The sequence below is a fragment of the Equus asinus genome, unplaced genomic scaffold (assembly GCF_041296235.1).
Source record: "Equus asinus isolate D_3611 breed Donkey unplaced genomic scaffold, EquAss-T2T_v2 contig_146, whole genome shotgun sequence".
Taxonomy (NCBI): Eukaryota; Metazoa; Chordata; class Mammalia; order Perissodactyla; family Equidae; genus Equus; species Equus asinus.
The window spans coordinates 302,501-323,858 of NW_027224790.1; positions in this window are offsets into that span (position 1 = coordinate 302,501).

Genomic DNA, 21,358 nt, shown 5'->3' on the forward strand with positions numbered 1-21,358 from the left:
AGATGTCCGCGGCGCTCGGGGCCGGGCCTCGGGGCTCTGGGTGCCCTGGGTGTTCTGGGTGCGCTCCCGGCCCTCTGTCGGCTCCGAAGGCCCCGCGGACTCGTAGCCACGGGGTCCGGCGGCGCGCGGGTCGACCAGATGTCCGCGCCGAGCGCCGCGGGACCGCAGGGCGCTCGGCCTTCTCGGAGGCTCGAGGGCTCCGGCGACCCGGCGGACGAGCAGCGCCGAGGCCGCTGGGGCCGCCGCCCTGCCGGGTCGACCGGCGACCCGGCCCCCGGGTCTCGGGTCTCGGGGGGGGTGGGCGGGTCGACCAGATGTCCGCACCGAGCGCCCCGCGGGGCCGCGGGGCCGCGGGGCGCTCGGCCTTCTCGGAGCCCCGAGGGCTCCCTGGAGGCCGCCGGGGCCGCCGCCCTGCCGGGTCGACCAGCTGTCCGGCCCGGACTTGGTCCCCGGACCGGGGCGCGCGGGTCGACCAGATGTCCGCGGCGCTCGGGGCCGGGTCCCGGTCTCTGGGTGCTCTGGGTGCGCTCCCGGCCCTCTGTCGGCTCCGAAGGCCCCGCGGACTCGTAGCCACGGGGTCCGGCGGCGCGCGGGTCGACCAGATGTCCGCGCCGAGCGCCGCGGGACCGCGGGGCGCTCGGCCTTCTCGGAGGCTCGAGGGCTCCGGCGACCCGGCGGACGAGCAGCGGCGAGGCCGCTGGGGCCGCCGCCCTGCCAGGTCGACCGGCGACCCGGCCCCCGGGTCTCGGGTCTCGGGGGGGTGGGCGGGTCGACCAGATGTCCGCACCGAGCGCCCCGCGGGGCCGCGGGGCCGCGGGGCCGCGGGGCGCTCGGCCCTCTCGGAGCCCCGAGGGCTCCCTGGAGGCCGCCGGGGCCGCCGCCCTGCCGGGTCGACCAGCTGTCCGGCCCGGACTTGGTCCCCGGACCGGGGCGCGCGGGTCGACCAGATGTCCGCGGCGCTCGGGGCCGGGTCCCGGTCTCTGGGTGCTCTGGGTGCGCTCCCGGCCCTCTGTCGGCTCCGAAGGCCCCGCGGACTCGTAGCCACGGGGTCCGGCGGCGCGCGGGTCGACCAGATGTCCGCGCCGAGCGCCGCGGGGCCGCGGGGCGCTCGGCCTTCTCGGAGCCCCGAGGGCTCCCTGGAGGCTGCGGACGAGCAGCCGCGAGGCCCCCGGGGCAGCCGCCCTGCCGGGTCGACCAGCTGTCCGGCCCGGACTTGGTCCCCGGACTGGGGCGCGCGGGTCGACCAGATGTCCGCGGCGCTCGGGGCCGGGCCCCGGGGCTCTGGGTGTTCTGGGTGCGCTCCCGGCCCTCTGTCGGCTACGAAGGCCCCGCGGACTCGTAGCCACGGGGTCCGGCGGCGCGCGGGTCGACCAGATGTCCGCGCCGAGCGCCGCGGGGACGCGGGGCTCTCGGCGGCCTGGGTGGGCTCCCCGGCCTCCGTCGGCTCCAGAGACCCCGCGGACTCGCGGGTGCGGCTCCCCGGTGGCCGACGCCCTGCCGGGTCGACCGGCGGCCGGGGCCCGGGCCCGGGCCCGGGTTCCGGCGGCGGCGCGGGTCGACCAGATGTCCGCGCGGGGCGCACGCTCCTCTCGGAGCCCCGAGGGCTACGCGGAGGCCGCGGACGAGCAGCCGCGAGGCCGCCGGGGCCGCCGCCCTGCCTGGTCGACCAGCTGTCCGGCTCGGACTTGGTCCCCGGACCGGGGCGCGCGGGTCGACCAGATGTCCGCGGCGCTCGGGGCCGGGTCCCGGGGCTCTGGGTGCTCTGGGTGCTCTGGGTGCGCTCCCGGCCCTCTGTCGGCTCCGAAGGCCCCGCGGACTCGTAGCCACGGGGTCCGGCGGCGCGCGGGTCGACCAGATGTCCGCGCCGAGCGCCGCGGGACCGCAGGGCGCTCGGCCTTCTCGGAGGCTCGAGGGCTCCGGCGACCCGGCGGACGAGCAGCGGCGAGGCCGCCGTGGCCGCCGCCCTGCCGGGTCGACCGGCGACCCGACCCCCGTGTCTCGGGGGGGGGGGGGGAGCGGGTCGACCAGATGTCCGCACCGAGCGCCGCGGGGCCGTGGGGCGCTCGGCCTTCTCGGAGCCCCGAGGGCTCCCTGGAGGCTGCGGACGAGCAGCCGCGAGGCCCCCGGGGCAGCCGCCCTGCCGGGTCGACCGGCGGCCCGGCCCGGACTCGGGCCCCGGGTCCCGTGGCGCGCGGGTCGACCAGATGTCCGCGCCGAGCGCCACATGGCTGCGGGTCGCTCCGGCTTCTCGCAGTCCCGAGGGTTCCGCGGGCACGTAGCTGCGAGACCCGGGCGGCTGCCCTCCGCCCGGCTCATGGGGCGCTCGTGTCCATCAGCTGGTCGTGCGGAAATCCCGTGGTTGGCCTCCCTCCCTCCCTCCCTCCCTCCCTCCCTCGTCCAGCCGCCACGTTTTCGGGGTTCGTGCGACTGGGATGAAATAGACCTTCCCAACGTCAATCGGAGATCATCCATCATACCTCTCGAGTCCCCAAAAGCCAAGAAACACGCCAACCAAAACGCTTTTATTATGCCAACGGTTCCCGTTTTCATTCCTATCGTTTAGGGAGGTTTGGTGGCAGCAGCGGCCGAAAGCAAAAGGAAACCCGAGGAAAGCGGCTCCATCCACCAGGGCTGTGTCTCATCGGTGCCGACGCAGGAGGGACGGGCTTCGTTCGTTCGTTCGCTGCGGCCCAAATTCCCGGGCCGCCCGAGGACCGCTCGCACCGGCCCGAGGGAGGGAGCCCCGGCAGGCAGGATGCCTCCGGGGAAATGGCCAAGTCGACCGCGCGACCCACAACCCGCCCGACTGGGGGCGAGAAGGAGCATGGAGGAGGACTCCGTCCCCTAGTCGGCAGACGGCCCCGGGACAGGGACGTTCGCCAAAACCTCCCCAAGGCCGCTTTCCGTGACCGAGTCGGCCTCCCCGCCTGTACTCGTCCCGGCCCGAGAAACGAGACGCGGGGTGGATCGGGACCAGGCCACGCACCAGGCCGGCCGGCGCGGCATCCTCCCTCCCCCGACCTGACCTGACCTGGACGAACGCCTCCCCATCGCCCGCCCCCGCGAGGCTGATCCGTCCGGCCGGTGAGGAGGCCGCTTGTCGGGCGCCACCTGCTGCCCGGCATCCTCTTATATAGTGTTCGAGGAGGTCGACCAGGTGGCCCGGCCTGGATTGGGGGGGGGGGGGCGCGGGGTGCGGTGTCCCGGGCGGCGGGGGACGGGGGGGGGTAGGAGTGGAGAGGGAAAGGTGGGCGTGGAGAATGCCGGGGTCGGGGGTCGGCGCGGGGCGGGGCGGGAGTTGGGGATAGGGGAGGGGCGGGAGGCCGTCTGGACATGGAGGGTCGGAAGAGCGGTGGTGACAATGATTTTCATTATCATTTAGGAAGAAGAACGTGGACTTCTTTAGAGGAGTCCTTTGAATAGCTTCTCCATTTAGTTAACATACATCCAAATGGAGGTCGGGAAACTTGGGTCCTGTTAACATATGGATGGAAGTGGAAAGAACTATCGCGATGACCGTCCTTGTGTTTCTTTTATTTTTTCTTTCTTCCTGCTCCCCAAAGCCGCCCCCCCCACCCCCGCCCCGCCCCGCCCCGCCCCGCCCCGTCCCGTCCCGTCCCGTCCATAGTTGTAGGTTCCAGTGGTAGGTCTTTCGCGTTTCTGCTATGTGGGACGCCGCCTCGGCGTGGCTTGAAGGGCGATGCTGGGTCTGGGGCTGCGCCCAGGATCCGAACCGGTGAAAACCTGGGCCGTCGAAGCCGGGGGCCGGGGTGGGGGGCGCTACTTGACCGTTCGTCCACGGGCTCGGCCCCCGGCCCCTTGTTTTCTAGGGAGAGAGACAGAGAGACCCGATCCATTTTCCCTTGGCCTCTAAAGCGTGCGTGTGGTCGAAAGGCGACAGAGAGAGGGGTTCTGGTCCAGAAAGCCCCGACTGCGCCGCCGCGGGGATCGGTCGGTTCCGCCCGAACCGTCCGAGTCGGAAAGGAACGGACAGCTTTCCTCCTTTGGGCCCCTGACTTGGGACCGACAGGGGAAGAGGAACAGGCCTCTCTCCCTCACACCCTGGCCCCTTCCTCCAGGACGCCCTCCTTCTAGTCAGCCCGCCTCTGGCTTTTCCACACGCCGACGACCGCTCGTCGGCATGGACCCACCTTCCTTGGGGGACACCACCACACGACTCTCCCACTCGTCTGCCTGCCTTTCGTTGGCGTCGCTGCCAAAGGCGAGGGGTAGGGGTGGCGGTGGCAGGGACGGCAGGGGCCCAGCGGCTCTCTGGCGGGTGAGGAAGTCTTGCTGGTTCTCCTAGGTCGGTGATCTTTCTCGATCTCCACACACATTCTTCGTTTGGGGAGCCAAGAGACGCCCTCTGAGGAATCCCTATGGCCAGGGTCGATCACTTACTCGCTCACTGCCTCGGCCTCGGCCTCGGCCTCTGTCAGTCTTGTCTCTCTCCCTCCCTCCCTCCCTCCCTCCCTCCCTCCCTCCCTCGTCGGTCTCTGTGTGTGGACGTCTAGGTGGAGGCGAGGCAGGGAGGCCACCCACCCACCTACCTCGTGGTTTACCACACGCTCTACACGGAGGTAGAATTCCCATCCCACCGAATCCATCCTTTCCACGGGGCACAAGCCAGTGGCCTTCGGGAGTCTCTCTCCCCAAGGTGGCGCATCCGTCATGGCTATCTATTTCCAGAAGGTTTCCGTTTCCATCCCCTCCCCCCGAAAGAAAAAACGGCCCCACTCCCGGATCTGCCCCACCACGATCACCACCACCGCTGCCGCCGCCGCCGCCGCCGCCATCTGCTGTCGCCCTCTAGGGTTGGACCGTTCTAGCTCTCTCCTCTGTGTGGAATCGCAACGTAGGTCGCCTTGGATGTCTGGCACCTCTCACTTAGCAGAAGGTTTTGGAGGCTCAGGCTGGGCCACGCTTTGGCCCGGGTCAGTGTTCCGTTCCTCCGGACGGCTTCCTCGTTTTCCACGAGAAGGAGCCGTGAAGACGGAAAGGAAGGGCGGATGGATGGCTTTTCCCGTGCTACCGAGTCCCTCTCCCCTTTTCCCCAAAGCGTGAGGGGCGGTCGAGAGGATCGTCTCTGATGACAAAAGTCAGAGGCACCCCGGGTCAGACACCGTGCGAGGCGTTGGTGTGTTCTCGAGAGGAGAACACGTCCCCGTCAGCGTTTCCTGTCGTTCTCGTTCCGAAAGGATTCACGCGCCACCCCGTCTCCCTCAAGGTCTTAGGGCTGTCGTGCTCCGCAGCCGTCACGTGTCGTGGATCCTGGGCACCACCACGCCACCCCGCCCCCCCCCCCCCGCCATAGCTGTCGATCGCTATGTGGCACGCCTACGTTTGCCCAAAAGAGCAGTCCGATGGACAGCGTGGTGCTTTTCCCAGCAGGCAGGCAGGTGAGAGTCACCCCTCTAGAAGGTTTCCAAGCCCCGTTCCATTCTCAGAGGCAGCTCCTTTGGCCATCAAGGAGGCAGGCGATGGGGGTGGGGGTGGGGATGGGGATGGGGCAGGGGCCTCTGTCCCTCTGTCGCGGTAGAAATGATTGGGAAAGGAGGGACGATGGGCGTAGGTCGACCATCCTGGGCGGTGGTGCTTTGGGAGCTTTTTCTAGAAGAAGGAGCGAACGGCGTTCCCTGGGAAGGGAGGAAACCAGAGGAGGTCCCCCTCAGACCGACCTGGCACGAGAAGGACACACACTCTCTCTCTCTCTCTCTCTCTCTCTCTCTCTCTCTCTCTCTCCCTTTTCTTCCTGACTTGAAATCAGGAGACAAAACTCCCCTGCCAAAGGGGCCCTCCCAAAACGGGGAGTGAGGAAGACCTCCTTCTCTTCACGGCTGAAGTTCTCCCTGCCTTTCCTGGATGGGAAGGATAGCACCTACGCCCGCTGCCGTCGGTGACTTTTAGTCCCCCTGGAGAGGAAGAAATTCTTTCCCGTGGCCGAACCCTGGCGGTTCGTTCGTGCTGCAGAGGACGTGACCCTCTCTGACACACCCAGGAACCTCCTCGCTCCGGGTCGAGGAGAGGGAGTTCTGTTCTGTGGTTTAGAATGGTGCTTAAAAAGGGATGTCGCTTACAAAGGGTCCTCGTCCCCCTTCCTAAACCTAAACGGACGGCTCGGCTCGGAGGCGTGAGATACGTTTCGCATCCTCCTCGTCGTCTTCACTCAAAGTTTTATTGGAGTTTGGAAGATTTTATTTTTTGTCTTTCCTTTTTCTCCCCAAAGCCCCCCGGTACGTAGTTGTGTGTTCTTCGCGGTGGGTCCTTCTAGCGGTGGTATGTGGGACGCCGCCTCAGCGTGGTTTGATGAGCAGTGCCGTGTCCGCGCCCGGGATCCGAACGAACCGATGAAACACTGGGCTGCCTGCAGCGGAGCGCGCGAACTTAACCACTCGGCCACGGGGCCAGCCCCTTACTGGATTTTCAAAACAACTCCGGGGGCCGGCCCGGTGGCGCGGCGGTGAAGTTCGCACGTTCTGCTCCGCCGGCCCCGGGTTCGCCGGTCCGGATCCCGGGCGCAGGACCCGGCACCGCTTGGCGAGCCACGCTGTGGCAGGCGTCCCACCTGGAAAGTAGAGGGGGATGGGCACGGATGTCAGCTCAGGGCCAGTCTTCCTCGGCCGACAGAGGAGGATTGGTGGCAGATGTTCGCTCAGGGCTCATCTTCCTCAAAAATAAAATAATAAATCGATTCGATAAAATGTCAAATAACACAACCGCGGGATCACGCTTAGAGTCACCCTTGGCCCGATGATGCCACTCCCCACCCCCCCCACCCCCCTGCCCCCCACCATTTGGAGGTGCCGTCAGTGGGATTCGTTCCTGTTTGTCCATCTTTCTTCCTCTTTTTTTTTTTTTTTTTAAAGACTGGCACCCGAGCTCATTGCCAATCTTTTCTTTTCTTTTTATTCCTCCTCCTTCTTCTTCTTCTCCCCAGAGCACCCCAGTACCTAGTTCTATATTCTCTTTGAGGGTCCCTCTGGTTCTGCCGTGTGGGACGCCACCTCAGCGTGGTTTGATGAGCGGTGCCGTGTCCGAGCCCAGGATCCGAACCTTCCAAGCCCCGGGCCGCTGAAGCGGAGCGTGCAAACTCAACCGCTCGGCCACGGGGTCAGCCCCTCCCTTCCTTCCTTCCTTCCTTCCTTCCTTCCTTCCTTCCTTCCTTCCTTCCTTCCTAAGGAGGAGGAGGCAGGCACTGTGTGAAGTCGCCAGTGAGTCTGTGGAAAGAGACGGAGGATTTCCCATGGGAAGCCGGGGCGGGGGACAGGGACCGATGTCGTGCGAACTTGAAGGTGAAAGATCAAAAAACCCACACACGCCTAGAGCGGCGGGTTGCCCGTTAGGAGTTTGCTTGCCGGGCCCATAACGCAGGGCTCATCGATGAGCCAAACCGTCCGTGATCCTCAAGCAGTCTAGTAGGGTTAGAGAAAGGAGGGGGGCACTCTTTCTGCCCCAGATGAGGCGAGTTTCTCAGACAGCCACCCTGCCCCAACATCTTCCCTCCCTGCCTCCCGGCCCTTGGTGGACTGCGGCCTAAGGGTGGGGGAATTGAAGAAAGCCGTTCAATGGAAAAAAGCCCGAGGCCATGGGAGAGAGCTTCCTGCACTTGAATGAAGCCCTGACGCCAGGCCCATCGGAATGAATGGGCCTGACCTCCCCTCCCCCCTCCCCCCTCCCCCCTCCCAGGCTGGCGACTCGGCAGTGGAAGGCTAGGGGTTTCTTCCGAAATGGTGAACCGGCCCCCTTGTCCACAGGAAAACCACACACGGGTACAGCCTAGGCCGGATCTCAGGGTACAGCCTAGGCCGGATCTCAGGCCAAGTCGTCAGGGTGGCAAGATGATGGCGGATGAGAGGAAACTTGTTCTGGGACCGCACCGCCCCCCCCCCATCGCCTCTCTGGCTGAGAAGAGGGCTGGGGAGCGGTGAGGGTCAGGGGGAGAGTGGGGGCGGGGCCGGGACAGGGACCACCGGGCAGTAGGACGGGAGTAGCCCTGAGGCCTGCCTGCCTGCTTCCTTCCCTGCCGGCGCAGGGCTGAGAGAGGCACGGGGCACGCTGGCTCCTGCCCCTTCACTCATTCGGGAAGCCTCCTGTTGTTGCTCCTGAGGTGCCGGCTGCGGTGACAGACAGAGCAAAACTCCTCTCTCTGTCTATTTCTTCAAAGGCCCGAGTCTGAGCTACGACAGATTCCCCTGTGGCTCAACCCGCAACCTCCCATCCTGCCAGACCAGACCCCTTGTCTAAAAACCTCCACTGGAGGAGCTCTTCCACCTGACTCGGAAAGGAAACACCAGCCCCGCCTCAGCCTCACACCCACCACCACCACCACCACCCGCCCCCCCCCCGCCCCACTCTCCTCCGGACCCAGATACCTAACAGAGGGAACAAAAATCCAAAAATCCTGCTGCTCTCCTTCTACCACCTCCACTTCAGAAGAGTCAGTCTCCCCCGAACACCTCAGACTCTGTGACTTCCCGCGGCCTCCCTTTCCCCGTCCCCATTCTCTCCCCGGACGGGCCCCATCTTACACTTGAACGACAGCTCCACCGCTCGGGGCAGCTGGACACGATGTCCCAAAGTGGCCCGGACGGTAGCCTGGTCGATTCCAAAGGACCCACGCACGCAGTCGGCCATAAACGTGGTGTGGAGATCGTGGACGTTTGCGGGCCTCTGATGAAATCGCTGCTCCGGGGACCCCGGCGTCTAGGACCCGTCTTCTCCGTGTTCTTCACACCGTTGCTCCTGGGCCGGTTATTCTCTTCCCTCTCACTGACCTTAACGTTTTGTCTCTGCCATTGAATTTTGACTGTGCGAATGTGACTTGCCGCTGTAGGGCTGCGTGGATCTCTCAGGCATCCTGCTGTGCCGTGCGGGGGGGGGGGGGGGGAATCCTTGGTGGGTGGGTCGATAGACGTCCCTTTGGTTGTGCCCTGGAGGGGAGAGACAGAGGGGACGACTCAATCCACCACGAACGCTGATGTCGCTCCGATAAACCTGTAGCGGTGATTCTAGTTTATGGCCCGTGTCCTGAAAATAACTTCCCGAAGGGCCAGCCCGGCGGCACAGCGGTTAAGTTCGCACGTTCCGTTTTGTCAGCCAGGGGTTCGCAGGTTCGGATCCAGGGTGCGGACGTGGCGCCGCTTGGCGAGCCACGCTGTGGTCAGCGTCCCGCCTATCAAGGGGAGGGGGATGGGCACGGATGTTAGCTCGGGATCACTCTCCCGGGGCAAAAAGAGGAGAATTGGCAGCAGGTGTCAGCTCGGGGCTCGTCTTCCTCGAAAAATAAATTAATTAAATTAATAAAAACAACTTCCCAAACCTCTCTGATAACTTGAAGCTTTGAAGTTTTGCGAGGTGAAATCAGGTGATAAAAAAGTCCACGGACAGGGGCGGCCCCGTGGCCGAGTGGTTAAGTTCACAAGCTCCCCTTCGGCGGCCCAGGGTTTTGCCGGTTCAGATCCCGGGCACGGCACGGACACGGCACCGCTCGTCGGGCCGTGTGGAGGCGGCGTCCCACATGCCACAACTGGAAGGGCCCTCAACTAAGATAGACAACTATGTCATGGGGGGGATTGGGGGAGAAAAATCGGGAGGGGGGAAAAAAAAAACAAAAACGGAAGATTGGCAACAGGCGTTAGCTCTGTGAGGGCCGATCTTCCTCACCCAAAAACTAAAGTGAGATGAAATCAAATAAAGCGAAGGAAAAGATAAACCTATGAAATCCCATGTTTCTAAAAGTGGCCAAGTGTTTAGACATTGGCCAAGCGACGGAATGCTCATGGGAAGGACAGTTCCTAATTGCTGGCTTCTTAGTTTTCACCAAAATTAAGGTTCGTGAGGGTTAAAAAATCTACTTAACAAATGCGATGAAAGCCACTAGGCCGGCCCGGTGGCGCGCTGGTTAAGTGTGCCTGTTCCGCTTCGCCGGCCCGGGGTTCGCCAGTTCAGATCCCGGGGGTGGACGTGGCACCGCTGGGCGAGCCACGTGGTGGTAGGCGTCCCACATATGAAATAGAGGAAGATGGGCACGGAGGTGAGCTCAGGGCCAGCCTTCCTCGGCAAAAAGAGGAGGATTGGCAGCAGTTAGCTCAGGGCTCATCGTCCTCAAAACAAAACAAAACAAAACAAAAAGCCACTAAAAGTGAATATGGGAAACATCTTTGTGTTCAAGGAAAGTGAGATGGCTGCCTTCAGGCAAGAGGGCCTAAAAAGTAAAGATCGTTTTGTCTGTGAAAAGGTGATCAAAGTTTCACGGGGAAAATAATCTGAGAAAAAGGCCTGTTCGTGGTCAAGTGGCCTAAAATTGGAACGAGTGGACAGATAGAAATGGCGAGCGATAGGATCTATGGGAGTCTATGAGGAAGCCATTGGGTGTCGGCCTAATTCGGCCTGACAGTGTTTTTCGAAAAGGGCCTGACGTGGCCGTCGAGCACGCATCGCATCGTAGATCCGCTTTACACATTTCCTACGGCAAGAACCAATGCCCTTAAGGGAAAGGAGCAGCTTCCCCGTGCTCGGGCCTTTCCTTAAGGAGAGGCATCTTTCCTTAGGCTAGGAGCGGATGGTTGCGCTCACCTTTGACCATCCGGCTCCCCTGTGACCACCCAGGCCCAGACAACAGACCTGCCACCCAGCAGTGTCTGTCGATCGCTGTGCCGACAGAGCAGTCTCGCGACTATCATCCAAGGGACCTTTCGATCCTATGTGAAACGTCCTCTCTGGGGGTCTAGAAGCACTCTGTACACCCCACTTCCCGGGCACCCTCTCTTCCTTCGGGAAGAAAGGCCCCGGGCCACAGTCCTCACATTTTAGCTCAGAATAAACGCACCCCGATTTTCACGGATAGATTGGTTCCGGATTATTTCCGTCGACAGAATGGAATCAAGTCAATGAGTTTCAAGATCGGAGGGAAGCTGATGCAAAATCAGAATTTGTTTTTCTCACTCCCGAAAGGATACTTTTCTCTAACTTCTAGTCTCCTCCTGATAAAGACGTTGGAAAATGTTTCTCTTGACCTCTGAGGGAATCGACACCAAAGACAGAGATCCTCCATTTTGTCAGAATGATTTCCTAGGCCTCCAATGGAGGAGGCCTCCCTCGGACGGGAGCTCAGCTTTTGTTTTGCAACAGTTTTCCTCTCTCTGCTTGCCTTTAACATCTCCTTTCCCGTTCTTCTTTTTTGGAAGGGAAATACGTGCACCGCTGGGGAAAAAAAAAAAAAAAGAATTTTCTAAATGACCAAAGAAGATCTACGACTGTTGTTATTTTGGTTTCACGGAGCAGTTCCACGTCCACATTTACTCCATTTTAAACACCCACACACACTCACAGCACGGCGCTGTGAGGATGTCCCGGGGAACTCGATTTGTGGAGGGAATGGCTGTGAGGTCTCTGCCCCCCAACCCCCACCATTTGGGTGCTTCTGCTTGTTGATGAGGACGGGAAGCCCTGCTGAAATCCATATTCTTATCACCACACGTGCATCTGCACCCATGCTCCCCCCCGTGTGTCGTCTTTGGGCTTTGCTGTGGCCCCGTGCGGAGGGAGACCTGTTTTGTGTTGTAAACTTTTCCGCGGCCAAGCGGCTCGGTCCTTTCCTCTACGACTTGTGGGCTCTGTCTGTCCGTCTGCCTTAGAGAGACCCTCTGGGCCGGAAGTGACAGGCTGCACACAATTCCTGACAGACTGCGGACAATTCCTCCGTCGTCACGGTCCTTCTCTGATGACGTGCATGGTTTCGGTTTGACAGCGACCCCCACCCCCCACCCCGCCGTGATTTTCTAAGTCCTCCCGGGAGCCCGGGAAGTGCTCGGGCCGCTCCGGGAAGCGGGGGCCGGCAGCCCCGGCCTGCCCCGTGGCATCTCCGGGGACTTTTCCACCTCTGTCCGCGTCAGCCAGCCGGCAGCCCCGCGCCCGGCCCGGCCCAGAAGTCACGTGGGGAGTCTGTCCCCTTCCTGGCAAGCCCACCCACCCCACCCCCCTCCCCGCCGATTTTCCAACACCTCCTTCTGCGCCCAGGGTTGCCCTGTGCTGCCTGGGAGCTCCGAGGTGGACACCCTGGGGCCTCACGTGGTGACCTCCCGGCCGCCCCAAGCGGGCCCAGAGAGAAAGAGAGAGAGAGAGAGACAGAGAGAGACAGAGACAGAGACAGAGACAGAGAGAGACAGAGACAGAGACAGAGACAGAGACAGAGAGAGACCTGACCCGGCGGTGGGCTCAGGCTGTGCACTCTCGCTGGCTGGTGACCCGGTTCCCTCCCGCTGACCCCTCCGCGCCGGTCGTTGGGCGCCATCTGGCGGCCGCTTTTACAGAGTGGCCCTCCTCCGGAGCCCCGGCGACATGAGCAAGGGATGGGACTCGCAGGACGTCTGTGTGGTTTCCAGTGTGGGGCTGTGTGGAACAGAGCTGCTAAGAACATTCATGCCCCGGATTCTGTGTGAATGAACAGGAACGTGGCCGCAGCCCCCACCCCGCCCCCCGCCCCAGCCCCCGGGAGTGGTGGGAGTGGTGCCCTCCAGACCACCCTCGGGTTGGATGCCTCCCTCCCTGGAAGGACTCACGGGACTCCACAAAAGCTGACTTCCTGGAGGTCCAGCGGAGACCCCCAAGGCCCAAGGCCCCCCCCCCCACCCACCCACCACAGATCACTGTGGAAGCCTTAACGACCCAAGGCTCCAGCTACATACAGACGCTCTTAGGAGGCAAGATACACCAAAGGCTTATGTAGGTTGCCACTTTCGGTGGTTGTTTCCGCAGCGTGTCAGTTTTGGAACCCGCCACGCCCTTTTTCACAGAGGCCATACCGTTTCCCTTCACCACCAGTGAGGCGTGAGTGACTGACTTGGCTTCTCCGCGACCTGACTAGCAGTTTGATCCTGTTCCGGTATTTGGAAGAAGGCAGTCTCACCCATGTGTCCCCACAATGTCTCCCTCTAATTTTCTCACTTGCTTTTCCAGGGAACAGCTCACATCTTTTCATGCGCTTATCGGTCATCCATGCGTACCTCCTCCACCCCAGGTGAAAGTGCCTGCTCTGTCTATTGGTCTTCCATTCTTTTTGTATTTTTCAGTGTTGATTTCCCCCGGGTCTCCACTCCATTGTGGGTTTTGTTTTTTGTTTTTTGTTTTTTGTTTTTTTTTTTTTGCTTAAAGATTGTCACCTGAGCTAGGCACTGTTGCGCTGCTTCCTCAGTTTCAGAGGGTACCTTTTTCAGGGTTGCTGTTTGACCGGGTCTCCTCGCCATTGTATTTTTTTATTTTTTTTTTTTTGCTTAAAGATTGCCACCTGAGCTAGCCTCTGTTGCCCATCTTCTTCGGTTTCAGAGGGTAGATTTCTCAGTGTTGCTTTTTCGCCAGCTCTCCACGCCCTTGCGTCTTTTTTTTTTCTGCTTGAAGGCTGCAACCTGAGCTAGCTTCTTTTGCCCATGTTCCTCAGTTTCAGAGGGTGGATTTCTCCGTGTTGCTTTTTCCCCAGGTCTCCACACCCTTGTGTGTTTCTTTGGCTTAACGATTGCCACCTGAGGTAGCCTCTGTTGCCCATCTTCGTCCGTTTCAGAGGGTGGATTTCTCAGTGTTGCCTTTTCGCCAGCTCCCCACGCCCTTGTGTGTTTCTTTTGCTTAAAGATTGTCACCTGAGCTAGGCACTGTTGCCCTGCTTCCTCAGTTTCAGAGGGTACCTTTTTCAGGGTTGCTTTTTCACCGGGTCTCCTCGCCATTGTATTTTTTTATCTTATTTTTTTTGCTTAAAGATTGCCACCTGAGCTAGCCTCTGTTGCGCTTCTTTCTCAGTTCTAGAGGGTAGATTTCTCCGTGTTGCTTTTTCCCCAGGTCTCCACGCACTTCCTTTTATTTTTCCTTAAAAATTGCCACCTGAGCTAGCCTCTGTTGCCCATCTTCGTCGGTTTCAGAGGGTAGATTTCTCACTGTTGCTTTTTTGCCAGGTCTGCACGCCCATGTGTTTTTTTTCTGCTTAAAGGTTGCAACCTGAGCTAGCTTCTTTTGCCCATGTTCGTCAGTTTCAGAGGGTGGATTTCTCCGTGTTGCTTTTTCCCCAGGTCTCCACACCCTTGTGTGTTTCTTTGGCTTAACGATTGCCACCTGAGGTAGCCTCTGTTGCCCATCTTCCTCAGTTTCAGAGGGTGGATTTCTGAATGTTGCTTTTTCCCCAGGTCTCCACGCCCTTGTGTGTTTCTTTTGCTTAACGATTGCCACCTGAAGCCAGCCTCTCTTGCCCATCTTCCTCAGTTTCAGAGGGTAGATATTTCAGGGTTGCTTTTTCCCCAGGTCTCCACGCCTTTGGGTTTTGTTTTTGCTTAACGATTGCCACCTGAGCTAGCCTCTGTTGCCCATCTTCGTCCGTTTCAGAGGGTGGATTTCTCAGTGTTGCCTTTTCCCCAGGTCTCCACGCCCTTGTGTGTTTCTTTTGCTTAAAGATTGCCACCTGAGCTAGCCTCTCTTGCCCATGTTCCTCAGTTTCAGAGGGTAGATATTTCAGGGTTGCTTTGTCCCCAGGGCTCCACGCCTTTGTGCTTTGTTTTTGCTTAAGGATTGCCACCTGAGGTAGCCTCTCTTGCCCATCTTCCTCAGTTTCAGAGGGTGGATTTCTCCGTGTTGCTTTTTCCCCAGGTCTCCACGCCCTTGTGTGTTTCTTTTGCTTAACGATTGCCACCTGAGCTAGCCTCTGTTGCCCATCTTCGTCCGTTTCAGAGGGTGGATTTCTCAGTGTTGCCTTTTCGCCAGCTCCCCACGCCCTTGTGTGTTTCTTTTGCTTAAAGATTGTCACCTGAGCTAGGCACTGTTGCCCTGCTTCCTCAGTTTCAGAGGGTACCTTTTTCAGGGTTGCTTTTTCACCGGGTCTCCTCGCCATTGTATTTTTTTATCTTATTTTTTTTGCTTAAAGATTGCCACCTGAGCTAGCCTCTGTTGCGCTTCTTTCTCAGTTCTAGAGGGTAGATTTCTCCGTGTTGCTTTTTCCCCAGGTCTCCACGCACTTCCTTTTATTTTTCCTTAAAAATTGCCACCTGAGCTAGCCTCTGTTGTCCATCTTCGTCGGTTTCAGAGGGTAGATTTCTCACTGTTGCTTTTTTGCCAGGTCTGCACGCCCTTGTGTTTTTTTTCTGCTTAAAGGTTGCAACCTGAGCTAGCTTCTTTTGCCCATGTCCCTCAGTTTCAGAGGGTGGATTTCTCCGTGTTGCTTTTTCCCCAGGCCTCCACGCCCTTGTGTGTTTCTTTTGCTTAAAGATTGCCACCTGAAGCCAGCCTCTCTTGCCCATCTTCCTCAGTTTCAGAGGGTAGATATTTCAGGGTTGCTTTTTCCCCAGGTCTCCACGCCTTTGTGTTTTGTTTTTGCTTAACGATTGCCACCTGAGCTAGCCTCTCTTGCCCATGTTCCTCAGTTTCAGAGGGTAGATATTTCAGGGTTGCTTTGTCCCCAGGGCTCCACGCCTTTGTGCTTTGTTTTTGCTTAAGGATTGCCACCTGAGCTAGCCTCTCTTGCCCATCTTCCTCAGTTTCAGAGGGTGGATTTCTCCGTGTTGCTTTTTCCCCAGGTCTCCACGCCCTTGTGTGTTTCTTTTGCTTAAAGATTGCCACCTGAGCTAGCCTCTGTTGCCCATCTTCGTCCGTTTCAGAGGGTGGATTTCTCAGTGTTGCCTTTTCGCCAGCTCCCCACGCCCTTGTGTGTTTCTTTTGCTTAAAGATTGTCACCTGAGCTAGGCACTGTTGCCCTGCTTCCTCAGTTTCAGAGGGTACCTTTTTCAGGGTTGCTTTTTCACCGGGTCTCCTCGCCATTGTATTTTTTTATCTTATTTTTTTTGCTTAAAGATTGCCACCTGAGCTAGCCTCTGTTGCGCTTCTTTCTCAGTTCTAGAGGGTAGATTTCTCCGTGTTGCTTTTTCCCCAGGTCTCCACGCACTTCCTTTTATTTTTCCTTAAAAATTGCCACCTGAGCTAGCCTCTGTTGTCCATCTTCGTCGGTTTCAGAGGGTAGATTTCTCACTGTTGCTTTTTTGCCAGGTCTGCACGCCCTTGTGTTTTTTTTCTGCTTAAAGGTTGCAACCTGAGCTAGCTTCTTTTGCCCATGTCCCTCAGTTTCAGAGGGTGGATTTCTCCGTGTTGCTTTTTCCCCAGGCCTCCACGCCCTTGTGTGTTTCTTTTGCTTAAAGATTGCCACCTGAAGCCAGCCTCTCTTGCCCATCTTCCTCAGTTTCAGAGGGTAGATATTTCAGGGTTGCTTTTTCCCCAGGTCTCCACGCCTTTGTGTTTTGTTTTTGCTTAACGATTGCCACCTGAGCTAGCCTCTCTTGCCCATGTTCCTCAGTTTCAGAGGGTAGATATTTCAGGGTTGCTTTGTCCCCAGGGCTCCACGCCTTTGTGCTTTGTTTTTGCTTAAGGATTGCCACCTGAGGTAGCCTCTCTTGCCCATCTTCCTCAGTTTCAGAGGGTGGATTTCTCCGTGTTGCTTTTTCCCCAGGTCTCCACGCCCTTGTGTGTTTCTTTTGCTTAAAGATTGCCACCTGAGCTAGCCTCTGTTGCCCATCTTCGTCCGTTTCAGAGGGTGGATTTCTCAGTGTTGCCTTTTCGCCAGCTCCCCACGCCCTTGTGTGTTTCTTTTGCTTAAAGATTGTCACCTGAGCTAGGCACTGTTGCCCTGCTTCCTCAGTTTCAGAGGGTACCTTTTTCAGGGTTGCTTTTTCACCGGGTCTCCTCGCCATTGTATTTTTTTATCTTATTTTTTTTGCTTAAAGATTGCCACCTGAGCTAGCCTCTGTTGCGCTTCTTTCTCAGTTCTAGAGGGTAGATTTCTCCGTGTTGCTTTTTCCCCAGGTCTCCACGCCCTTGTGTGTTTCTTTTGCTTAAAGATTGCCACCTGAGCTAGCCTCTGTTGCCCATCTTCGTCCGTTTCAGAGGGTGGATTTCTCAGTGTTGCCTTTTCGCCAGCTCCCCACGCCCTTGTGTGTTTCTTTTGCTTAAAGATTGTCACCTGAGCTAGGCACTGTTGCCCTGCTTCCTCAGTTTCAGAGGGTACCTTTTTCAGGGTTGCTTTTTCACCGGGTCTCCTCGCCATTGTATTTTTTTATCTTATTTTTTTTGCTTAAAGATTGCCACCTGAGCTAGCCTCTGTTGCGCTTCTTTCTCAGTTCTAGAGGGTAGATTTCTCCGTGTTGCTTTTTCCCCAGGTCTCCACGCACTTCCTTTTATTTTTCCTTAAAAATTGCCACCTGAGCTAGCCTCTGTTGTCCATCTTCGTCGGTTTCAGAGGGTAGATTTCTCACTGTTGCTTTTTTGCCAGGTCTGCACGCCCTTGTGTTTTTTTTCTGCTTAAAGGTTGCAACCTGAGCTAGCTTCTTTTGCCCATGTCCCTCAGTTTCAGAGGGTGGATTTCTCCGTGTTGCTTTTTCCCCAGGCCTCCACGCCCTTGTGTGTTTCTTTTGCTTAACGATTGCCACCTGAGCTAGCCTCTGTTGCCCATCTTCGTCCGTTTCAGAGGGTGGATTTCTCAGTGTTGCCTTTTCCCCAGCTCCCCACGCCCTTGTGTGTTTCTTTTGCTTAAAGATTGCCACCTGAAGCCAGCCTCTCTTGCCCATCTTCCTCAGTTTCAGAGGGTAGATATTTCAGGGTTGCTTTTTCCCCAGGTCTCCACGCCTTTGGGTTTTGTTTTTGCTTAACGATTGCCACCTGAGCTAGCCTCTCTTGCCCATCTTCCTGAGTTTCAGAGGGTCGATATCTCCGTGTTGCTGTTTCCCCAGGTCTCCACGCCCTTGTGTGTTTCTTTTGCTTAACGTTTGCCACCTGAAGCCAGCCTCTCTTGCCCATCTTCCTCAGTTTCAGAGGGTAGATATTTCAGGGTTGCTTTTTCCCCAGGTCTCCACGCCTTTGTGTTTTGTTTTTGCTTAACGAGTGCCACCTGAGCTAGCCTCTCTTGCCCATGTTCCTCAGTTTCAGAGGGTAGATATTTCAGGGTTGCTTTGTCCCCAGGGCTCCACGCCTTTGTGCTTTGTTTTTGCTTAAGGATTGCCACCTGAGCTAGCCTCTCTTGCCCATCTTCCTCAGTTTCAGAGGGTGGATTTCTCCGTGTTGCTTTTTCCCCAGGTCTCCACGCCCTTGTGTGTTTCTTTTGCTTAAAGATTGCCACCTGAGCTAGCCTCTGTTGCCCATCTTCGTCCGTTTCAGAGGGTGGATTTCTCAGTGTTGCCTTTTCGCCAGCTCCCCACGCCCTTGTGTGTTTCTTTTGCTTAAAGATTGTCACCTGAGCTAGGCACTGTTGCCCTGCTTCCTCAGTTTCAGAGGGTACCTTTTTCAGGGTTGCTTTTTCACCGGGTCTCCTCGCCATTGTATTTTTTTATCTTATTTTTTTTGCTTAAAGATTGCCACCTGAGCTAGCCTCTGTTGCGCTTCTTTCTCAGTTCTAGAGGGTAGATTTCTCCGTGTTGCTTTTTCCCCAGGTCTCCACGCACTTCCTTTTATTTTTCCTTAAAAATTGCCACCTGAGCTAGCCTGTGTTGTCCATCTTCGTCGGTTTCAGAGGGTAGATTTCTCACTGTTGCTTTTTTGCCAGGTCTGCACGCCCTTGTGTTTTTTTTCTGCTTAAAGGTTGCAACCTGAGCTAGCTTCTTTTGCCCATGTCCCTCAGTTTCAGAGGGTGGATTTCTCCGTGTTGCTTTTTCCCAGGCCTCCACGCCCTTGTGTGTTTTCTTTTGCTTAAAGATTGCCACCTGAAGCCAGCCTCTCTTGCCCATCTTCCTCAGTTTCAGAGGGTAGATATTTCAGGGTTGCTTTTTCCCCAGGTCTCCACGCCTTTGTGTTTTGTTTTTGCTTAACGATTGCCACCTGAGCTAGCCTCTCTTGCCCATGTTCCTCAGTTTCAGAGGGTAGATATTTCAGGGTTGCTTTGTCCCCAGGGCTCCACGCCTTTGTGCTTTGTTTTTGCTTAAGGATTGCCACCTGAGCTAGCCTCTCTTGCCCATCTTCCTCAGTTTCAGAGGGTGGATTTCTCCGTGTTGCTTTTTCCCCAGGTCTCCACGCCCTTGTGTGTTTCTTTTGCTTAAAGATTGCCACCTGAGCTAGCCTCTGTTGCCCATCTTCGTCCGTTTCAGAGGGTGGATTTCTCAGTGTTGCCTTTTCGCCAGCTCCCCACGCCCTTGTGTGTTTCTTTTGCTTAAAGATTGTCACCTGAGCTAGGCACTGTTGCCCTGCTTCCTCAGTTTCAGAGGGTACCTTTTTCAGGGTTGCTTTTTCACCGGGTCTCCTCGCCATTGTATTTTTTTATCTTATTTTTTTTGCTTAAAGATTGCCACCTGAGCTAGCCTCTGTTGCGCTTCTTTCTCAGTTCTAGAGGGTAGATTTCTCCGTGTTGCTTTTTCCCCAGGTCTCCACGCACTTCCTTTTATTTTTCCTTAAAAATTGCCACCTGAGCTAGCCTCTGTTGTCCATCTTCGTCGGTTTCAGAGGGTAGATTTCTCACTGTTGCTTTTTTGCCAGGTCTGCACGCCCTTGTGTTTTTTTTCTGCTTAAAGGTTGCAACCTGAGCTAGCTTCTTTTGCCCATGTCCCTCAGTTTCAGAGGGTGGATTTCTCCGTGTTGCTTTTTCCCCAGGCCTCCACGCCCTTGTGTGTTTCTTTTGCTTAAAGATTGCCACCTGAAGCCAGCCTCTCTTGCCCATCTTCCTCAGTTTCAGAGGGTAGATATTTCAGGGTTGCTTTTTCCCCAGGTCTCCACGCCTTTGTGTTTTGTTTTTGCTTAACGATTGCCACCTGAGCTAGCCTCTCTTGCCCATGTTCCTCAGTTTCAGAGGGTAGATATTTCAGGGTTGCTTTGTCCCCAGGGCTCCACGCCTTTGTGCTTTGTTTTTGCTTAAGGATTGCCACCTGAGCTAGCCTCTCTTGCCCATCTTCCTCAGTTTCAGAGGGTGGATTTCTCCGTGTTGCTTTTTCCCCAGGTCTCCACGCCCTTGTGTGTTTCTTTTGCTTAAAGATTGCCACCTGAGCTAGCCTCTGTTGCCCATCTTCGTCCGTTTCAGAGGGTGGATTTCTCAGTGTTGCCTTTTCGCCAGCTCCCCACGCCCTTGTGTGTTTCTTTTGCTTAAAGATTGTCACCTGAGCTAGGCACTGTTGCCCTGCTTCCTCAGTTTCAGAGGGTACCTTTTTCAGGGTTGCTTTTTCACCGGGTCTCCTCGCCATTGTATTTTTTTATCTTATTTTTTTTGCTTAAAGATTGCCACCTGAGCTAGCCTCTGTTGCGCTTCTTTCTCAGTTCTAGAGGGTAGATTTCTCCGTGTTGCTTTTTCCCCAGGTCTCCACGCACTTCCTTTTATTTTTCCTTAAAAATTGCCACCTGAGCTAGCCTCTGTTGTCCATCTTCGTCGGTTTCAGAGGGTAGATTTCTCACTGTTGCTTTTTTGCCAGGTCTGCACGCCCTTGTGTTTTTTTTCTGCTTAAAGGTTGCAACCTGAGCTAGCTTCTTTTGCCCATGTCCCTCAGTTTCAGAGGGTGGATTTCTCCGTGTTGCTTTTTCCCCAGGCCTCCACGCCCTTGTGTGTTTCTTTTGCTTAAAGATTGCCACCTGAAGCCAGCCTCTCTTGCCCATCTTCCTCAGTTTCAGAGGGTAGATATTTCAGGGTTGCTTTTTCCCCAGGTCTCCACGCCTTTGTGTTTTGTTTTTGCTTAACGATTGCCACCTGAGCTAGCCTCTCTTGCCCATGTTCCTCAGTTTCAGAGGGTAGATATTTCAGGGTTGCTTTGTCCCCAGGGCTCCACGCCTTTGTGCTTTGTTTTTGCTTAAGGATTGCCACCTGAGCTAGCCTCTCTTGCCCATCTTCCTCAGTTTCAGAGGGTGGATTTCTCCGTGTTGCTTTTTCCCCAGGTCTCCACGCCCTTGTGTGTTTCTTTTGCTTAAAGATTGCCACCTGAGCTAGCCTCTGTTGCCCATCTTCGTCCGTTTCAGAGGGTGGATTTCTCAGTGTTGCCTTTTCGCCAGCTCCCCACGCCCTTGTGTGTTTCTTTTGCTTAAAGATTGTCACCTGAGCTAGGCACTGTTGCCCTGCTTCCTCAGTTTCAGAGGGTACCTTTTTCAGGGTTGCTTTTTCACCGGGTCTCCTCGCCATTGTATTTTTTTATCTTATTTTTTTTGCTTAAAGATTGCCACCTGAGCTAGCCTCTGTTGCGCTTCTTTCTCAGTTCTAGAGGGTAGATTTCTCCGTGTTGCTTTTTCCCCAGGTCTCCACGCACTTCCTTTTATTTTTCCTTAAAAATTGCCACCTGAGCTAGCCTCTGTTGTCCATCTTCGTCGGTTTCAGAGGGTAGATTTCTCACTGTTGCTTTTTTGCCAGGTCTGCACGCCCTTGTGTTTTTTTTCTGCTTAA